The sequence below is a fragment of the Mus caroli genome, chromosome 17 (assembly GCF_900094665.2).
Source record: "Mus caroli chromosome 17, CAROLI_EIJ_v1.1, whole genome shotgun sequence".
In the NCBI taxonomy this organism is placed as follows: domain Eukaryota; kingdom Metazoa; phylum Chordata; class Mammalia; order Rodentia; family Muridae; genus Mus; species Mus caroli.
This window is the reverse complement of record NC_034586.1, coordinates 62,568,766-62,575,175: the sequence shown is the minus strand read 5'-3', so window position 1 is coordinate 62,575,175 and position 6,410 is coordinate 62,568,766. Positions and strand designations below refer to the sequence as shown.

Sequence of the window (6,410 nt, the reverse complement as noted above, 5' to 3'; positions counted from 1 at the left end):
ACTCACTTTGTAGACCAGGCTGGCCTCGAACTCAGAAATCCGCCTGCCTCTGCCTCCCGAGTGCTGGGATTAAAGGCGTGCGCCACCACGCCCGGCATCTACACTATTCATAATGCATGAATGCAGTGTAGTCATTATATAAATAGTTGTTTTGTTATGTTGTTTAGGGATTAATCATAAAAATCTAGTCTATGTAATCAGATTTACAGCGATTTTTTTTTTTTTTGGACTATCTTCTATCCCTGCTTGGTTGAATCTGCAGGTGTGGAACACAAGGATACAGAAGACTGATTACATTCGTAATCTTAGGCAAGGGAGTCTGTATATGTTTAAATGGATTTGTGTAAGACTTGGGATCTCCTGGGAGGAAGAAATAATTACTGTTGCTTTCGACATTAAAAGAAAGGCCAGAGGAAGCAAGGGTCATCTTGGAGCCTAATGCTGGCTCAGGAAGATGTGACGAGTGATGTGGCGGGATCAGCCTCTCCCTCCCACCCCCCACTCTATGGGTTAAAATGGTACAGAGGGATGACTCAGTTGGGATAGAATAAATTTTCTCCCCCGTGCAGTCAGCCCAGTATGACGGTGGTATTTTTATACTAAACTATTAAGGTATTGTATAACATACAGGAGTCTCAAGAGAGTCAGACACTGGCAGAGGATGCTGGACACAGAGAAAGATGGAGCCAGGGGATGTTGGGTCCCAAGGCGGCCAGAGAGAAATTACTGGGACTTGCCAGCTGTTGTCTCCATTGATGGATTATTTTCACAAAAGATGAAAAATGCACAGGTTGAGTTTGTCTCTGTGAGCTTTGTTCTCTGTGGCTCATCCCTGGCATTTGTATGCATCCACTGGGATGCACGGTGGCCTGAGGCTACAAGGGCTTTCCCTGCTCCTCAATAACAGAGGCCTTGTGGGGAGCCAACCGCCTGGCCTCCGAGGACCCAAGCAGCCCCACTTGGGCTTTCCACAGATTCCTGTGGTTCTCATGTTCAGGAGCCTGGTAGACACCACCAAACATTTCCCATTACTTTAAGTCCCTTCTGCCTCTCCTCAGTCTGCAGTTCCCCAGGGCTTTTGGTGGCCACAGTTGCTATCCTTTGTCTCCACCTTCAGTGACTTGCCACCAGCTTTGGACTCCATTCTGCTTTTTCAGTAATGATTGACTTTGCAAAATTCTTGTAATCAGGTGACCAGTTTTCAGTCATTTTGGGAAAGAAGGGCCAACTCTCTGAGGATCTGGAATTGCCTTGGGTATGTTTTGGAGCCAGACAAAGGTGATGGTTGTCTACCACTGTGCAAATACACCAAACACTGTTGGTTTATACAGTTGGATGTTTGGTTTTATGTGAATTTTAACCTTTAATGTCAATTGGTTTTCTTGTCCAATATTTTGAGTGAAAGACTGTGGGCTGACTGTGTGCATTAAAGTGTATGCATGGTGTTATTTCTTCTCAGCACTGGCCCAGTAGCTCAGAAAGTGAAAGTGGGTAGCTGGAGCTTAGCTTCCACTTTCCGAAGATGTTATTCCACCATAGCCCCTCCCCGACTTTCTGAATACAGTTATATAGCAGATTCAGCTAGTAGCTAGCCAAATTGATCGGCCATTAGAAAGGACAGGCATGTCATCTGATTGGATCTGTACTGCAGGAAAGTGTGTCAAAAGACAAACTGAATGTCAGATTCCATCGGTCTGGGGTTGCGATTTTGAGATTAGGGATGGTTTCCGTTTCATAAAATGAACGACGCCTCCCAGCCGACCAGTTTGTAGAGTAGAAACTGGGAAAGAGAATAGCAGGGAAGGAGCCTGATGGGTGTTGCTTCAGTTACTGTCCTGTGAGAGGGTCACATCAGCTGTAGGAAATGGCTTGATGGTGGATTTGACTGTTCAGTCTCTCCTGGTTTCAGGTAGGCATGTGTGTGGCGTGTGCATGTTCACCAGGAGAATTTTACTGGGGTTGGCTCCAGTTTGACCTGAGCCTGCTGCAGAAACTCAGTTCAAACAACCCCCCACCCCATGTCCATCCCCGTCTGTCTGTCTCTTATGTGTTTGTGTATGCTGCGTACTCTCTGAGGGCTTCAGGGAAACCACCTTCTTTCCTACTGCCCCTGTGGGTGAGCCTTTTCTGTACTTTATCCAGATAACAGGTCAGGAGTTCCCAGCTGAGTAATACAGAATTCAGAGACTCACAGATCATTTTAACAGGCACCAGCCACAGAAAGACACGGTATAAATATTTTTGCATGCTTAAGCTGTAGTTAGGTGGCTGGAAGAGTGTGCTGTGCCCTCCGTTCAGGAGCTGTAAATAGACTAGTGCCAATTTGCTGCTATGGAGCCTGAGAGTGCATCACAGGTCATTGAGAAATCGTTCTCTGAATCAAGACAAACTTGTATCAAAGTCTCTGAGGTCAGAAATCACCACTCAACTCCCCCCAGTACCCTCCCGGGGCATCTAAGCTGGGCTGGGTGCTAGTGGATTTATTTGCTTTTGCACAGGAACTATGGTGGAGATTCGGGAAGGAAAGTTTCTGGCCTGTTCAAATATTTGGAATGTTCTGGTTTCTTAGGTTGTATTTGTTCATTGAGATTGGTTGTTAGAGAACGATTTTCCTAACACCTGTTTTTGGTTTTTGTTATGATAAAGAGAACATGGTGGTGAGGGGAATGGAGAAGGCAGAGGTGAGCACAGCCCTCACGTGTCTCTGAAGGCATGAGCTGCGTGTGTCTCATCCGTGGGTGTGGCCATTTCTGTACCACAACCTAAGGGATGCTTGTTGACTTTATGCAACTCTGAAAGATGAAATAGTTGAGATAATTGACTTACAGAAGATTTACTCGGATTCTTAGATGTAGAGATTTTAACCCATGGTCCTTGAGGCCTGTGATGACAAGAAAATTGTAGAGGAGTGTGTCCTGGAGCAAAGCTGTCTATCTCTTGGAGGTCAAGAAGCAGAGAGACAGAGACACTGACCGACACTCTAATGTCCTCTTCAAAGGTGTACCATGGTGACTTCTACCTCCTGAAGATTCCAGCATTTTCCAGGAGCACCACAGGCTCTGAAACAGATCGTCAGCATGTTGCCTTTTGTGGGACTTTTAGAGTGTTAGATTTGTTGGGCATCCAAGCCTGAAGGGTTCCTAGGGACTTCAGCCTTCCTTCTCAGGGCAAAGCAAGGAAGCCCAGGTCTAGGAGCTCTGAATAGTCTCCAGTCATGCTGCAGCAAAGGGGTGGGGACCTCCCAAGTCCAGTTCTTCTCCTCCTCCGTAGCTCCTTTGAGCATTTATTCTAGCTAGAAGAAGCTGATCACTGGGGTCAGAACTGGGTCATCACTAGGATCAGAACTGGGTCATCACTAGGGTCAGAACTGGGTCATCACTAGGGTCAGAACTGGGTCATCACTAGGGTTATCACTTGTGATGGCTCTGGAGCCAGCATTAAGGCAGTGTGCAGAAGGCAGCTCAGGTCTATCCTCAGGTGTTGGAGAAAGGAACCTTTGGCCCATTGATGTTTCTCTTTGTAATTAACGTCTATTTGTAGAGGTTCTTATCGTGCTGCTTCATGCAATGAAAACATTGCAGGAGGAAGGCTTTTTCTTCCACAGGGGTGAGTATGAGCCCCTCAGCCACCACTTGCGCCTCATGCTTTCCATCCAGAGCCTTGGATTGCCCCTTCTGTTCCTGACCGCTTCGGCAGGCTTGCCCATTAAGACTTTCCTGGTAGCACCAGCTTCTCACAGCAGCTTTCTGTAACGTTCTAGACTCTGAACAGATGTTTTTAATACGATGAAACTGCTAGATGATTACTGTGGAAACCCCGAGGGATGAAACTACGAGAGACAGTTGACTGCTGAAACTGGAAATACGCAGTGTCGTTCACTAGGGTAGGGGTGAGGTGCAATATCATGTCACAAATCACACGGTTCGTTGTCATTCAGGAAGTGTTCCTTTTCCTTTGGTTCACACTGAAGAGGAGTGGCATAGGAGAACAAAGCCCCTGGGCTGGGTATACTAACAACATTGCCAGTTCCAAAAACATCAAGGTCTCATCGCCCAGTTAGGCTGGGCTTTGGAAACTACAGTTGCTAGTTCTACCTTATTTGTGGCTGCGCTTCCCAGTGTTTCCATCATTGTAGGCCGACTGTGACAAAACATATAAAGTGAAAACTCCAGAAATAGACGATGCAGGTGTTTTTATTCCAGTTATGTCATCTCTTGTTATTCTGTTAAGCTCTTGCTATGGCTAATTGTAAATCAAGCGGTCATAGGTATGATGTGGTCACATAGAATCAGAAGGGAGTTTCTGAACGATCCATCCTTCGCCTGTGCACATATGTAGATATATTGGTTGCCTGTGCACATATGTAGATGATATATTGGTTGTCTTTTCACAAGCTGAGCTGATGATAATATCACTAGGGATCACCTTCATGTGTGTCGCATACGCAGTCAGCTATGGACCACGTGTGTACACCTGTGCTTATTTTCTCCATACAGTTCTTTCCTAGCACATCCTATATCTCCTAAGAGCTTTGGCATCTCTAAAGGGATAAGGGCATGTACTTAAGGAGAAGACTGATGATTGGGACCCTTTGCATGCTCTCAGGAGAGTTGGCCGAGGAGACCGTAGGCTTTGTACTCTGTCTTTGGGGATAGGAGGAAGGAGAGACCCATTATGTTTATCTGGCTAGAGATATGGCCATATGGAAAGTGTCCCTTTTATGCTGGCTAGTCTTATATCAGCTTGATACAAACCAGAGTTATCTTGAAAGGAGGGACACTCAATTGGGAAAAATGCCTCCATCAGACCTGGATGTAGGGCATTTTCTTAATTACTGATTGATGGGGTAGGGTCCAGCCCATGGTGAGTGGTACCATTCCCTGAGCTAGTGGTCCCCGTTTCTATAATAAAGCAGGCTGAGCAATCCATGGGGAGCAAGCCAGTAAGCAGTAGCTCTCCATGGCCTCTGCATCGGCTCCTATGTCCAAGTTCCTACCCCATTTGAGTTCCTGTTCCTGACTTCCTTCAATATGGAAGCATAAGCCTCATAAACTCTTTCTTATTTTGATGGTGTTTCATCACAGCCATAGAAATTCTGACTAAAACACTAATCATGTGGGGCTCTGTTCCATCTCTAACATTGTCAGGAAACAGGATAAGCAAAGGTCAAGCCATCTTTAGTAGCCAGTGATAGTGATCAACTATCCCATCATAGCAAAGCCTCCCTAAAGCACAGGGAAGTGCCCTGGATGCGAGGGTGTGGCGAGTTGTGCATCCTGCTCCATACCCTGACCCAGGCAGCTTTGCATATGGCTGTGCCTGACTTGCATCTTTTTATAATAAATGATTAAACGCGAGCGAAGTTTTCCTTTGACTTCACTATGAACAATACTAGCAAATAATTGAAGCCTGAGTGGTGAGAGTTTCTTATTTAGCCAAGTTGGCAAGATGCTATAGGTAGCCTGGGATCTGACGTTTGCAGTTGGCATCTAAGAAAAGGTCAGATAGTCTTGCACATCTTGAAGTCCTCATCTGGTGTTCTCCAGCTCAAGCTTCAGCGTTGAATTTTATTATGGAATTCCCATCTGGTCCCACTTGGATAGTGGGTGTCTTAGTCAGGGTTCTCTAGAGTCACAGAATTTATGGGTAGTCTCTATACAGTAAGTGAATTTGTTGACTTACAGTCTGCAGTCCAACTCCCCAACAACGGTCAGCAGCAGCTGTGAGTGGAAGTCCAGGGATCTAGCAGTTGCTCAGTCCCACAAGGCAAGCAGGCAAAGAAGAGAGACTCTTTCTTCCAATGTCCTTATGTAGGTCTCCAGCAGAAGGTGTGGCTCAGATTAAAGGTTCGTACTACCACGCCTGGATCTGGGACTTGCATTGTCCCAGATGACCTTGAACTCCCAGCACTTGGGAGGCAGAGGCAGGTGGATTTCTGAGTTCAAGGCCAGCCTGGTCTAGGGAGTGAGTTCCAGGTTAGCCAGGACTGCACAGAGAAACCCTGTCTCAAAAAACCAAAAAAACCCAAAAAACCAAAAAACCCGAAAACAAAAACAAAAACAACCACAAAAACTTGGCTGGGTACATTTGTGTGGTTCTGTATCCTGGTCCTCAGTAAAACCACGCAGGCTTGCTTCTCCACTTCCACAGTGAGCGCTTTCTAGCTATATAGTCTAGGCCCTCCAGGGCTCTGGCTTATCTGATCCTTCATGGAACTTTTTGGACTGTCACAGCTTTGCCTTGTGCTATGTCTACTTGTATCCCACTCCTGTCTGTCAGGCACTCATCAAAAACGTGTTAACGGCCGGGCCTGGTGGCGCACACCTTTAATCCCAGCACTCGGGAGGCAGAGGCAGGCGGATTTCTGAGTTCAAGGCCAGCCTGGTCTACAAAGTGAGTTCCAGGACAGC

General features: G+C 46.4%; 1 protein-coding gene across 7 annotated transcripts in view; it reads left to right on the top strand.

Moving 5' to 3' along the window:
• The window catches only part of Mtcl1 (microtubule crosslinking factor 1), a 111,423-nt gene that overhangs the window by 16,872 nt on the left and 88,141 nt on the right, over positions 1-6,410 (top strand). The window lies entirely within an intron of this gene.